This window comes from Actinia tenebrosa, unplaced genomic scaffold, assembly GCF_029948245.1.
Source record: "Actinia tenebrosa isolate PJP-AT-01 unplaced genomic scaffold, QUT_ActTen_1.0 PGA_scaffold6__47_contigs__length_16458017, whole genome shotgun sequence".
Taxonomy (NCBI): domain Eukaryota; kingdom Metazoa; phylum Cnidaria; class Anthozoa; order Actiniaria; family Actiniidae; genus Actinia; species Actinia tenebrosa.
Genome location: NW_028292583.1, coordinates 15,508,563 through 15,524,120, shown reverse-complemented (window position 1 = coordinate 15,524,120; position 15,558 = coordinate 15,508,563). Strand labels below are relative to the sequence as shown.

Genomic DNA, 15,558 nt, shown 5'->3' with positions numbered 1-15,558 from the left:
GGTTATACAAATGATAACTTAGAATTTCTCCGTGGAATTACCCTGGTTACCAGAGGCCCGTGACGGGGGTTCAGTGACAGATTCAGACCAAGAGGCATTGCTCTAAAGAAATAGTCATGGATACAAATTATCAACCCTGTCTATATCAAATTTTATTCCAACTCAATCTTCGACTTGGCATCCAAGTCTACAGTTTAAGTGAAAAAAATAATATTCAGAGGACATGAAGCTAGCATGTAATAATTGGAAAGAACATCTCGAAAGTTGTCGTTCTGGTTGTTCGAATGCAATAGCTTTGTCACAAGCAATTTAAAACTCAACTCGAGCGAACAGCACAACTGCATTAAAGACTTTTCGCAATCTGTCTCTCGAAGGGTTTTTTTTTTTTTTTTTTTTACAGTCGAATTTTAAATAATTTTGAAGATTGAATATTCTACTTTATTTATTAAGGACAGTGTTATGTGTTCATACGATCGTAGTTTTGTATTCGGGATTTAGTTATTGTCTTGCTTGTAGCCAAAGAGACTTCTCAGGTATTCGCGTCTTTGATTCTTCATACATCGGGCAAAGCATGGGCTGTACACAGACGTTAGGCAGCTTCTACAAGATGCAGGGTTAAAGCATCTTGAATCGTTATTGATACACGATTGTTGTTCGCCAAAACATGCCATCTTGCAGTCGTCTACTAAACTAGTAGATGCAGAATGAACCAGGAGAACGGCCAGGGTGGCTACTACGATAGCTGTTGTGTACTTCATCTAAAGATTTTAAAATAAAGAAAATATCAAAGATTACTCAAAATATATCAGAAGATGAAGCAGAGGTTTTTATGAAATGATGGGAGGGGTGGGGGGATCTGTCCCCGATAGTAAAAGAGATATAGAGATGTATAAGTTAAATAAGTATAAGTTTTAAGATTTTCTGGACTTTTGGACCCTCTATATATATGTTTTATAGCGGCAGTCATGTTGTAGAGTAACTAAAACCAATAGAAATCTTTTCCCTTGCGAAATGAAATATCTTGCCTTTCAAAAAAAACACCATGATTATTCCTGAGTGCAACATGGCTGCAATGGAATTCTTGTTCCATCGCCCAAACGATTGGAAATGGTTGAACTTTGAGTCAACAACAATAACAACAACAACACACAGGCTAAAATGGCTGGGATCGTTGTTAACGAGGAACATGACCGAGAGGAACTCGAAGGAAAGGTACAAAGGGAACTGCGCATGCGTCAATTTTCTCTCAATCGAAAGAACATTCAAGAATCTTGCCTCTAACATCTGTATATCCAAATGCCTTATCAGCTTTTATCATTTATATTTTCATATCAGCTTAATGTCCGTTTAAGTTGGCTTGAAATTACTATAAATTTGCTGAGTAATAAGTTGATTGTGGAGCGGCGTTCGTAGATATCTCTTTCAAAGTAGCCGATTACAAACAAACTTAAAAGAACGGGGAGCATTTCCTGTCAATTAACGGATATATTTTTCAAGTCCACGTCCTTTCCTTATCTTTTGCTGCTAATTAGATTTGAGATATCAGATGAAATAGGTAATGTTCAGATGAAATAGCTAATTTTGGGGTATATGTTTTATGCTATTGAAAGTTTAATCCTAACTAAAGTCTGTGGATTTTGTTTCCGGATGTGAATAAAACTTTCCCGCCAATTTAGCACTCAGCGCGCGCCCGCGCTTGCCAATCACTAAGATACCCGATCTAATTGCTTGATGCGGAATTCAAGTGGCAATGTTTCACCAACGAGGTTTTAGAGGAATAATCCTTCGAGGCTATTTAGGGATCCGGAATGGAACAAACATCTGAGTTGATAGATTGAAGAATTAACACATGCAGGTGAGTATTACTCGAGTGAGGTGTAGTTGTGTCAAATTAAATGCGATTACAATTCGAGAAATTGCGTAGGCATTGCTTGTTCACTCAGCTAGACAGTTCCAGAAAAGACCTATAATAGAATAAATAAATCCGAATCCATCTCTACAGTGAGAAATGGATCTTCTATACTAATATAATGACGATTCGTACTGTGGCTTATATATCTTTACACCCTAAGCCTTTTCAACGCTTGTTGATAATTAGCTACGAAACCCAATTTTTAAAATGACTTTATCAGAAATAGAAAAAAACTCTTTAAATATCAATCAATTTGAACTCTCATGACAAAATATTTTTAAGGAATCTTTTCCCTTTTGGTGTACATGGCCTAAGTAGAGGGTTTGGAAAAATTTTACTTAATGTATTATCTTAAAAATGTTAAGGATAAGAAAAGAAACAAGAAGGAAAGTGCAACAGATAAAGGAATAAAAAAATTAAAAAAGCTAAAATAAAGGGAAGGGAAGCAGGGGAGAAAAAGTATAAAAAAAGACGGGCGGTACTTTTTTAAGGAAGGAAGCTGTCAGAAAAATATAAACAGGTAATTAGTCAGCCCACAACCATTTTAAACAAAGTCAATAATTCGATGTGAATATTGCTAGGTATTGAATATATTATGGTGGGGGAAAGATTTTTCTTTCGGTTGACAGAAAATATGCGGATTTGTTAGCCGAATAATTCTGGGAAATGTCGGTCTGGACGTACAAAATGAGCAGTATATGTTTAAAATAAATTAATTCTAATCTAATTCAATTCATGAAATTAAATTAAGCGTCAAGGTTTGATATGATGGATAACCGATCCGACTAAAACTGTTGATTGAAAAATAATTGATGAAAATTAGGGTAGATTTTTATTGAGATATTTTCTTCCATTATCTGGCCCATTTTATACCAATATAAGTTTGCTTATATTGGTGTAAATTGGTCCAGATAATGAAAGGCCTATTCTTGCGATATATGTTTTTGTCATTACTGCTTTAATGGTTTCTTTCCTCCATTCCACAATTTTTTTGCTTTTTTTCCTTTGCAATTTGACAGGGAGTATGGGGTGGCAGAGGAGAGGGAGAGGGAGACGGGAGAGGGAGAGGGAGAGGGAGGGGAGAGGGAGGAGAGGGAGAGGGAGAGGGAGAGCGTGGTGGAGGGTGGGCGAGGAGAGGAGAGGGAGAGGTGAGAGGGTGCGATCGAGGCGAGTTGTCTGTATCTTTTATCTTTATCTTCTCTATCTCTTTTCTTCTCTTCTTTCCTCGTCTCTTCTCTTCTCTTCTCTTCTCTTCTCTTCTCTTCTTTTTTTCTTGGGCTAAATATTTCTCTCTAGCTCTTTTTTGCTACCTTTCAAAGTCGCTTCTTCATGTTTCTTCAATATATAATTTCATCTCACTTTCTATCAAATAATAAATGTAGTGTCTTTTCGTGTAAGAAAAAAATTACTAAGATCCCCAGAATAAGATGCAAAACCCCAATTCCTACTATAATCATGATGTTCAATCTAGAAAATAGCTTAATATACTTCAAACCCAGGTCCCGCCCACATGAACAACATTGCGGCTAACACCGTGAAACATTTAAACCTACCTCGATGTAATTATATGTAATGATTCGTGGATTTTGAGGTTGCAATCTGAAAAGAATCAAAGAAAAAGCTTAAATAAATTGCATAAAAAAATAACTCGTAATTTACTTCGTTTGCTTTAGTAGTTTCAATAATATTGTTGCTGGAAATCTTTTAAACAAAAAAACTTTGAACAGGTTTTTAGATGATATTTAGACTTTCATAACGACTTGTTTTGAAAACATTTTCAGTTAATGTAAATGGTAAAACAGAGTCAAAAAGACTTCAAGTCAAAACACTAGAATGGCTTGGGCTTAAGATTGAGAGCTTACCCTTTGTGCTATAGCAATCATTCAGTCTGACAGCAAAGTGGCTCGCCCTAAAAATATTTCGCCTTTATAGCCAACAGGCACGAGCCAATTATATTACAGCAAAAATGTTGTGCTTTCAAAACCGGAAATGATGTCATAGTCATTAGCTTCATGTTCCATCAAAATGTTCCAAGTAGGATTAGAATTTTTTTTAAAAATAATTTGTATGCTTTTTTCGCATGTAGGATTAAACACGTTCCAAGATTGTGGATTATCCACAAATTAACTCAAAGGATATATTTTCTTTCCTTTTATGAAGAAAAACATCTTTATAAGTCTTAAAGAAACTCAATGAATCTTTATCTTCAGTTAGTTCTAGATACCTTATCAGTGAGTATAGTCAGCCGTCGTTGCCTTCTAAATTCATCATCTACTTATAAAGACGCGACAGTTCTAAAAATTAATTAAGTAATTTTTCCCACCCATTTCTATTACTTTAATGTGGTATTATTTTCTTTTTTGAGAAAAGTGAGACATTCGTTTGCAATTATCTCAACAAGGAACTTCGAAAATTGTCTTGAGGCAGGCCTTATTACTTCGTTAGACTCTCAAAATACTTAGCCCCTAATCGTTATTTAAGGTTTGCATGACATTTTTTTCCTGACTTCAATGGAAAAAAAAATTTCTTAATCTAAAATTGCAGTTTTGTATAGATACTAAAGAGCCCAACCAACTTTAATTTGCTGTCATTAAGCCTTGTGGAAGTCATTCTTTTTGCCTCGAGTAAGATACAACGGAAGCATGTTAATAAATAATAGCTCTACACTTGAGCAAAAGGAGCTTAAATTTTTTTTCCCTAGTTGTTGTTCCAATTAAGGTTTCTTTGCTTTTACATTAGATTGAATAATCTTTGTGTTTTTCAGAATCTTGAAACACGGCATTAATCAATACTGAGTCGGTTAATATGGCGGGAAAATACAGAAGAAATAAAGAAGCCACGACTGAATTCGAAATCAGGTAGGCCTGATCCAAAAATAACATCAACTAAAATAACTCAAATAAACTCAAATAAATAATTTTACCTTAGATTGATGGACATAAAATCTTGATTTTTGGTGATTAAAACACGGGTAATTACTAAGAAAAACTTTTTACACCTAATGTATTGACCTCGTTTGTTGGTATTGAATTTTTTTTTAGAACACTATAAAAACTTGCTAGTGAGAATAAAAGTTTTCGGAGAAGTTTTTGTTAGTACTCTGTAGGCAAAATAACGAATTGACCTTCATTTGCGTACCTTAATACAAATATGTACCCTAAAAAGGAGAACACTATTTTACATACTTTATTTTACGTACATTTTTATTACCTAAATAAGTCATATCTCGTTGCTTTTAGCAACCAACTCGTGATTAAATTTCTAACCTTTAAAATGAATAGACCGATTATATGGAAAAAATGAAGCACTCAGTAATATCTTTCTTGTCATGTTTGTTTTTGTTGAGTTGACTTCTTAACCATTCTAATGGTACTTTCAAATGATCATTTATCCCTAAGCCACTTAATCTAATCGACAAATGGAAGACGATATAACGAAGCAAAAAGCTATTTTCTTTGAAACTGTCATTTAATATTAAAGATATATAGAAATATTGAATATTGAATATAGAAAAACCTCGGTTTTATTTCGACAGAATTGAGAGAGTACCAGCCATGTGTTTAACTTATCATATATGCGATTTATGTACCCCAGTAATTTTTTTTCTCGAAGATTAATATCCTGAAAGAATCTGCCCAAGCTCTTAAAGGTATGTTAAATTAGTCGTATTCTAAACAACGCGCTGTGATTGGATGAAATCGAACAAAGAAAAACAACTTTGACATCTAATGTCTTCATATTTTCCCTCTCAGCTATTTTAGCTTTTATTATAATTACATTATAACTACATTATAAAGGAAGAAAAATCTCTAATTCAGAGAACCTAACTTTGAAATCAACTTCTATCCGGCTTTTAGTCCTTGTCACGTGATCGGCAGGTGTCTCCCTCAATATCGTCACTAACAGCACATGATATCATCGACGCGCCACATTCTTTTGCCTTGACGTTTGGTACCACAAAAACCAAATTATTTTCTATTCAGCCATATAAAAAATGCGCTTTCACCACAAACACTCTTCATTTTCAAATCACAAAAGAACTAGGTGTGCTTTTGAGAGAGAGTGTTGAAAATATAACCGGCCAATGGCTTTAATCCACATTTCTCGTGATGCGTGTCGAAATTAGCGTATACTTGAGCAATCGAAAACTCTGGTCATTGTTTTTTTATTAAGAGTGTTTTATCAGTCTTCGAGATGAGTCGGTTGAGGGAGTAGACTCAGAATGTGATGGGGTTGACTTGACGTAAGCGCCGCATTTTTCAATCCTGACATTGACATTGACATGGTTTTACGCAAATATGAAGACACAATTCAAAAATGCATGTAGTTCCCATAAAAATAGCGAGTAAAGAATGACAGCCTACTGTCCACCAAAAGACAAACTATCCAGTAAACTAGACAGAAGTGAAGGATTATTTCATTTTTGTTCTTGCTTTTTACATCATTTCATTTTCAGTCAAAATGCAATCTATTTTTGTTCCTCGCCATGCTATAAAAAACCGCAATTTTTTCAACTAATTCTATAGTAAAAGTTTTTCATTGCGTTTTGACAAGTTTTTGCATAATGGAATTAGATTTTTTCCTTAAAAGAGATTATATTAATAGTAAGAGAAAAATTGGAATCAAAAATGTTCTTATTCTCAAAATTATAGCAATATCATTGCGCATTTTTGTCAAGATTTATCCCTCTATTATTTATTCAGCCTTGTTGATCTTTTCAGTTTTTCTTATAGCGCTCTAGCACCTTTCGTTTCCTTTGTTTTACTTTCTGAAAGCATCACAATCCAGGGCTACAAGTAATGATGACGTTTTTAGCTTAAAATCTCAAACAACTTCAAATTGTCTTCGATTTCTTGATAAGAAAAATTGTTGGGGGGTAACTTATTATTATTGCCAACGCTATGAAGAATTGGAAATAAATTGGTCAATGTTTTCCTTTTTGCCTTCACTATAGAAAGTGTCATTAGTTGATTGTCATTACTACATGCAAACAAATTTTACGCTTTTGTAATCAATATTTTATGCGAATAACCGATAACAATTGATGTCCATTTTTTTGAGGTTTCCAACTCGAGGTACTCCGGCGTGAATCTATATAGTCGGAGAAGGTGAATTTGTGATTCAAACTTGTGGCATTTAGATAAAGTATTTTGACATAAAGCGAGATATTGAAGGTTGACCCAGATGTATTATCAAGCAAGGTGCTGAAGCATTCAGAAAATAAAACAAAAAAGTCAGAAATGATGTATCTTTATCTTCGAGGTTTTGAGAATCGAATATTTGACTTTTATAAGGAATTTTTTTTCATTGAAAGCTAATGATTTTGTTTTTCTTTTTACCGCCCAAGAACTGATTTGGGTTTGATTGTACTACCGCCTCATATAACTCTACCGTACTTCAGCAACACAAGTGCTCGTAAATTTAAACTTATATTACAGATAAATGGTAGCCTTCTACTTGCTTGTTATATAAAGGAATGAAGGTATTAAAACTAGTAAAGTCTAAAACTGTCAACACTTACGATTGGCCGCCTTGATACGGAGATAGATAGCGCACTGGTCAGTTGGTCGATGAATAGTATTGATAATGTACAGCATGGTAATATATAGAGCAGAACCCTAATTTATATGCAGATATTTGAAGGGCAGGGCGGGCTAAAAGGCAGGTGATCTACTTGCACATGATAATTACAAAGAAGTTCCGGCCAACGCATCCTCAAATTTATGCCGTTTCTTCGACATGTTAAACATACTATTTGTTTGAAGTCGGATGAGAGGCATTTCAGCTTTGAAATCATATAATTAATCAATTTGAATCTCGGCTTTGACAAGTCGTTTTTAAGCTATTCACTCTTGTTCTATGTAACTACTGGCGCTATATTTATTTCCTGATATACAAAGGGAATACTTTTAGTTTCCCAGAAAAAGGCCCTATTGTATTTGCTTTTCCCCTGAGCGCTATCTAGCCAAAACGCGCGCTTGAACTAAGCTAAAAATCATTTCAATGGTGTCTTCAAACTTGTGTTCGCGCTCAACAACCACAATTAACGTTCCGAAAATAATTTCGACTTATCATTTCAACTTTATCGTCGTTTATTGGGCCTGACACATGCTTCTATTCTATTTTTAATGCTTCGCTAATCTAAAGAAGTTTAAATATGATATTGGTCTAAATTGCCAGACCAGAAGCCCATTTCAAACTGTGCCATTTGCTTACGAACAAAGACATGTCTATGTTATATCGAGTTTTAAATGCCTCCAAGGGTTTCTTACTGAGTTATTCGTTTATATTTATGTGGTCAAAAGACTCAAATTCTACTTAGCATTGTAATTCGTAAAACGAAAATGACTATAGTTTAAAATAAGACTTGATTGACTTGGCAAAATGTTTTTGTAAATTCCTCAGAAAAGCCATTTCAAAGTTGTTTTATTTTGTTTAAATCTCTCGCAATCCAATCCACGCGAGAATTCATGAGAAGGGGGGGAGGGGGGGGGACCTACACAATACATTGTATTGTCATTGCCTTACATTATTTTCTTCAAGTAAATACACTAAAAACAAATTTTTATTTTCTTACTTTGTATTTTGAAAATACATCTTGAAACATCGCCTAGTTTTGAACTCATCACTAGTTTTGTAAGATAATTTACAGGATTTAAATCTTGAAAGAAAATGATAGTTTTAAAGTATTTTTGACTAGAAGTGAGTCGTGCGTGGGGGTCTGAACAGGAAATAAATCTTAGCTTTCTCTTTCATTTGGCAAATTATCGTTTCTCAAGTTGGTTTTAGAATGGCTTGGAAACTCAAAATGGGCCTGGAAACGTGTACAATGAACGATTCAGTGTTCGATATTTGATTTTCACCTTTTTTCAAACAAAAACCTTCATTAAAATAAAAATTACTGAAAGCAAAAGCCAGGATTTAAGAATCGATTCAATCATAGGAAGTCGAGATAAAGAAATGGATACTTTTGACTGCGTTCTGCGCTTTTATAATTTTTATTTTCTTAAATATCTGAACTCCACTTCAAGTATTTGGTTGACCTCAAAGTATGTTCTAAAATATCGTTGAAGTATTCGCAATGTTTTAACGCTAAAATCCATTTTTAGCCAACAGCGACTATACCTTTACACATTGTTAATACAATCGATGATATAAGAGTTATGTAGAAGTATTATTCTTATCTGTGGTTACAGCTGACATAAATCGTAGATGATCTACACGTGTTTCTCGGCCACAAACCTCCCCATTCTGACGGACCCAAGTCACATATGCCTTGTTCAATGTTCAGAAGTTATTACCACGACTTAATCAAATTAAACATCGCTACTATCAAATTAACAAACACCCAGATGCTTACTACACACTACCATACGAATTACTGATTTTTTGAACTGAATCTGGTGGGTTACTTCGATATCTCTTGCCTTGGTCACAATGTATTGATCTCCTTTCACGCACCACCAAGACTTCTTTTTTAATTCCTCGACTAAAATTGAAACTAGAGATATAAGTTACAACGCGGTCATCTACGCAAATTCAACAACCGAAAAACCGAAAAATATCTATTGAAATTCTTCAGAACTCTGATCAGGCCATCTGCGCGTGACGTCATAAATTAGCGCCACGGTGATCTTGACCAGCGGCTAATCAATTTCGATTGATCCTTGCTTTCTTTATAAGTGAGTTTTGGTTTATCTTAATAAAGAATGAAATAGCTTTTGGAAGTTTCGACGCCACAAAGTGACGATATGAGGCGATAGTTCTACGGAGTGTGGTTGAGACTGGCAAGTAATGTTGAATTTTGTAATCAACAATAAATGTTCTTTGCTAAAACTATGACGAAATTAATAAAAAAAACTACTTTCACTGCCACGACAACGACAGGGCGGCTAGCATTACATGTTAAACATTTACACAGCCGTGATATAGACTTTTAATAACCTTTTTTAAGGTATTTTAGCTATAAAAACTAAAGAATATACGACTAATATTTCAGTTTTTGCCGGAAATGAATTGTCAGTTTTCAATGAGATGTTGATGGAAAGTATTGACTTGGAACTTTTTTTTCGAAGAAAAAATCAACAATTGAACGCAGTTCGGTACCAATTCTGAGTGATTGGACCTCTTGTACGTGACTGTTCTGGTTATTGGAATGTTCAGTGAGCAAACGAAGCCATATATCACTAAGGCTTTCGAATGTAAACCTTGGGTTTGATCTCGAAAATTTGATTAGTACTGGTTCTGTTTCTACTTTAAACCTACTTATTTGAAAATCAAAATACATATTTATCTTTCGAGTTGGATGACTTAGATAAACAACAACTAGGAGAGGTTTTTTCATCTATTATTCAAAGTCTTTTGTTTTTCATCTATTTGTTCATACTTTGCTTATCAGTTTCGTCAAGAAATGTCGTTCCATAACCCGAAATATCTAGGTCCATATTTAGAGAAAAAAATCTGAATTATACATTACTAAAGACTGAAATAAAAGTGTTTTACCGTCAAAAAAGTTCAATATTCAAAATTTATTAATCCGGCGTTTTTTTTAGAAGTATTTACAGACTGAAGTTTTCATGTTTTTGTGCTAATCGAAAATAGGAAAACGAGTTTCTCCCTTGAATTATTCGATAAAAATATTTTTTGAACTCAAATTTTCAATTTAAATTCGGTTACACTGAGTTTCTATATATAACTAGATAGTTACTCTAATGTTGGGAAAATAGCATTGAATGTAAAAGATTAATAGTAATTTTGAAATAATTATACGGATTTGTCCAATGTGAGTAACCGTTGGCATCATAGAAAAAAGCTCGTAATCTTTCATCAAGCTTCCTTTTTCCCTTTCAAAACGTTTGATGAATACTATCGCGAAAAAAGAATTTTCCATTTGTGAAAACCTTATTCAGTGCTGTAACTATATTTTTGCTTTGTTCATTTAAAGCATCTCGTAGGCGTGGTTTATAATTCAATATGAGAAATGAAAACAAGCTCCACAAGTACATCAAATAAGCATTGTTTTTTCTTCTGGTTCTATACTGTCTCGTCGTGGTTTGGAAACGTAAAACCATCAGTCGTACTTACCGTATTCTTCCCTCTTTGCTTGTTTTTAGAACGGTTAAAACATAAGACTGAGCGCATTCAAGTTAATCTATATTAACTTTCGAGGACGTTTCTTGTTGCCGAACCAATTTAAAATTTAAGCCGTGAAAAACTCAAAGTGATCATCTTATTTCTCTTCAGAATGATGCGTTAGTGCCCTCAAGTAAAACACCACTCTAGAGAACCAGTACGAATCCAATATCTGCATGATACCCTCTAGCAAAAACTAAGAGCCAATATAAGTTTGAACTCATAGATTTTTTTGGGGAAAAAGAATATTTATCAAAATTTTTTTAATTTAAAGAAAGAAGGAAATAATTACTTAAATACTTTTAAAATGTAATATTATTTAAATTTAAACCTCCACTTGGGAGAAATTTTGGTGGAACTATTTTTTTTCGCACATTTTGTTTAAAGCAAGGTTAGTTAATCCGGCTCCATTTTATCTTTAGGCTTTGGAGATAATACCCTAGTAAAGAAGCATCGGCTAAATGGATTTGGTGATCAAATCAAATTGAATTAATAAGATATCTAGCCGTGTGACGGTTACTCAAGTCTATCTCCTTTACTTACTTAAGAATTTCTTCCGTATTTCGATCCCAAAGTCTCGTGTGTGAGAGATAAGTTTATGCTCGCTTTAAAAGACTTACTCTCTTTCTTTAGTACTATCATCTTCTAAGCTACCACTAAAAGTATATACAGATCGAAGAAAGGAGAGAAAAATAGAATAGCAAGATAGGCTAGAGATCTTAGAGATGTGTGGGGTTGGGGGAAGGTGGAGGGGGTGGGAAGTGAGAGACAGAGAGCTTGAGATCAAGATTGTTGATCGCAGACTGAAACTTTGCGCGAAGTGGTTAGCCACATATTTAGATGAATTTGTAGCCAAGGACTGAACTTTGCTTTTTCAGATATATTTTATACGACAGCCTGCCAGGACTGAAAAAGTCATTTCTAAAAAGACATTAAATAATTTGATGATTTCATGCTTCTTTCGTCCTCGTACCTCGCGTCGCGGTATTTCGGCGTGTTGCCCGACGACACGATGTCTGATAATTTATCAGTAACTTTTCGTTTTCTAATGACTCATTTATTCATTCCACTTCACATCTAATTAAGAGCCCTCCAAAGCTAAGCCTTCCACTCTCAAGGCTCGTATCCGACTTGTTGTGCGATAAGTCATCTTGACTGTAAGTGCGCATGCGTAGTACTAGGTCGCGCATGCGTTATAACAATCACAATCAATTAGCTGAACATTTTTCCTGCCTTTTCGTTAATGCTTTGCTTCCGTTATGAATTAATTCCTGTATAAACCTGTTTAAACCTGTTTAAACTAGCCTGACGGCATACCAAAGTGTTCATGTTACTACATAATTGATGGCGTACTCCTTTTCATGCCGACTCTTTTTTGTTTTTGAATTATCATGAAATAGCTTATGTGAAGCAGAGCTCTAATAAAGAGAGACAGAGACAGACAGATAGACAAACAGAGAGAAAGAAAATAATTAAGAATGGAAAGAGGAGAGAGAAAAGAAGATTTCGTAGCTAAAGGAAATTTCTAGGGAAGGAAAAACGAAAAAAAATGAAAGATTGAAAAATGAAAGACTGCTGTGAGAAGTGTAGATAATTGAATAGTTAATAATAATGGCAATTTAACATTGGTTCCACTGAATTCGAATTTAGAAGAACGGAATTAAAACTATAGTCTCTGCACTCTAGGTCTAAGCAAATCTTTGGTTGCGTGATGTGTTGGCTTTCCTTTAATACCAAAACTTGACCAGTATTTTAATCAAAGTGATGACTTGATACCAGATTCTTTCCAAAAAAAAACGGAATCAAATCCCACTAGCCTTACTGAGAGATAACTCGACTAGCTAAGCTGACAAGCTCGAACGTAGGACAGGAATATAATACCTAAAAATATATGGGAAAATATATACGCATTTTTAGTGTATGCATGAGGATTTCATGGCTAATTTCTTTGGAAATTTTCTGTAATATTTCCTTAGGAAAATTCTGTCTTGCAAATGTGATTGTTTCGCCACTTTTCACGAGAAGAAAAGGAAGTGTAACTGAGACAATCAACGTATACGAACAATTATACTCAAGCATCTTAAACGAAGACCACAGGATTTGCACCTATCTTTCTTCAAGCTCATCCATGAATTATCATAAGAATACAAAAATCACTTACCACTTTATTAAACCAATTTGTATGGTAAATAAGACTTCAATTCTTCAAGTGCGAGCAAAGAAGGTTCAGTTAGTTTTTCCTTACAGATTGGGAGAAGAACTTAGCCTAGATTTTTTTATAAAATTTGAACTCGATAAAATACTAAAATGCTTACATTAATACGAGTGTTTTACAAGATAAATTTGTTAACTTCATTTGTGCTCGAAGATAATCCATATTCAAGAATTCTGGGCTCAAAATTCCGGTAAATATTCTCTAAAAAACATCAGCACTCTTTACATACCCTTTATACACGCTAAGCTTCTTGTCTTCTCTCTAACTCAACACGACAAAGAGTACAAACTCGCAAGTTCCTGTCTTCCAACTCAAGCCCAATTTATATGCAATCTTAAATAGGGTTTTAGTATTTTATTGATGAGAGGAAGACGATGGTTTTTATTAATAATGGTCAACCTAACGCCTCCCACTTTTGGACGCGACAAGATCCCAATCAATAACAATTCTATCAAATACTATTAAGAGGAAAAATTCGGGTCCTCAGGCGATGACTATCAGTCGGTAATGGAGTCTGTGATAATGAGGTCACAATTGTCAATTCTTGTCTGTTCTATTTCGTGGGCTTGTCTCTCATGGACTTGTCAAGTCTAGTAGATATATGGTGTAGAGGATGGAACGAATATAAACTGATACAAGATCTGCAAGGTCTTCCTACTTTGTTTACTAGCAATATATCTCATCATATTTGTAACATGCGCACAAACAACAGTACTGTCTTTTAACAACTTTCTTATATCTTGGATCCTTGATGATTCCTTGATTCTAGAATGAATAACTTATTACAACGTACGGTACGGCTTGGACTTGGGCTGACTTGACAGTTTCATGTTCTCACTTTTCATTTGGCAATCCATCAATCCATCAATCCATCAATCCTTCGATTCATCTGTTCATTCTTCACGCTTCCCTCCTCTTGCTTATTTATTTTTTATCCTTAGTTTCATAACTTATTCAATTAAATGATTTTTCTTTTTCTTGCTTCAATGATTTCCCTATTAATTCTATCCATCCATCCTTCCATTCATATCTTTCTATATTATTCTTAATTTTTCTTTAATATGCCAAATTCTTTTAACTTCATAAAGTTATCCACTTCCCTCAATAACTTGCAACTTTTCACTCGTGGTATCATAAAACGAATTTTCGAAAACCGATCAAGTCTTAATTTGATTTATGTAAATTAACGAGCGTCATCACTGCGGGGGGTCGATGTTATCTTCTCCTAAGCTGTTTTGTTTCACAAAACAATCCTTCATGACCTCAGGTACTTTTCTTCCTATCCTTTCTAATTTCCCCGCGAATGTTATATTGCTTTATTAATCTGTCCCTAAATTAATCGTTTGAGCAGTTTAATAATCTGTCTAACTATAAACATGTCGAAAGAAATGGATTATATGACCTCATTATTTTGACTCTTATCATGCTTGAAGTCAGAGTCGATCTAGACCTAAACATAAGATGCGGAATTCATCTGAAGGAGGATAATAGAGAAGACTATGAAAGGATACAACGGATTAGGACAGGACCGCACAGGAGAGTACAGGGGAGCCGTGAGAGAAGAATACGAGACGGGAAAGATGTGTCTAAGCTAGCTAAGGATCAATTAAGCAGCTAGCAGTACATCAGTACATATTTTATCTAGAAGCAGAAATATCCATTTGAATCAAAGCTGTAAAAATCAAAATGTCGTCGCTAATCGGTTCTTTTTTTCGTGCATGCGTTCAACACCTGGTAGACGTCTAAAAAAACTTACCACCATTTTCACAGCTACGCGTTAATCGAGTCAACAGTCGCGACAGGGAAACTGGGCGTCAATCAATTACATTGGTCAACACCTTTATATTCTCTGGTTGGCGGCAGTGTATTGCCCTATTTCCCTGTTGTGATCAGCGCGTAGCAGTTAAAAGATCGAGTGGTAATATAACTGAGCAATAAAGTGCAACAATAAATAAAGCGCATGAAACTCACCAAGTTTCAATGACTAACTTTCTGTTCCTTCCTCCACGAAGCTTGCTAGTGATGGTAAGATTTCAGTATGTCAATAATATAGCTTACCGCTGACCACTATTTATGAGTCCGCGGTACCATTTCCTTTCATATCGCTAACCTCATCTTTTTTTTTTACTTTAAAGACCACAAAAAACTCAATCGTTTTTTAAAAGATTTAAAAATTCTAAATATACTTTGATAGATCTTTTAATATTGCTTTATGATACCTAATTCTATCAAGGTCAGTCTGTAATGATCCTTCCATGAAAAGCGGAAAATCATTCAAAGGAATTTGAGTTTATTTTAA

General features: G+C 34.5%; 1 long non-coding RNA gene across 1 annotated transcript; it reads right to left on the bottom strand.

Moving 5' to 3' along the window:
- Window positions 1-127: 127 nt before the first annotated feature.
- LOC148906186 (uncharacterized) lies at window positions 128-7,542 on the bottom strand. The gene is made up of 3 exons (XR_016121616.1): window positions 7,434-7,542; window positions 3,466-3,511; window positions 128-758 (listed from the first exon to the last, which is right to left on the bottom strand). It is a non-coding gene; the product is annotated as an uncharacterized LOC148906186 (long non-coding RNA).
- Between the last annotated feature and the right edge of the window lie 8,016 nt (window positions 7,543-15,558).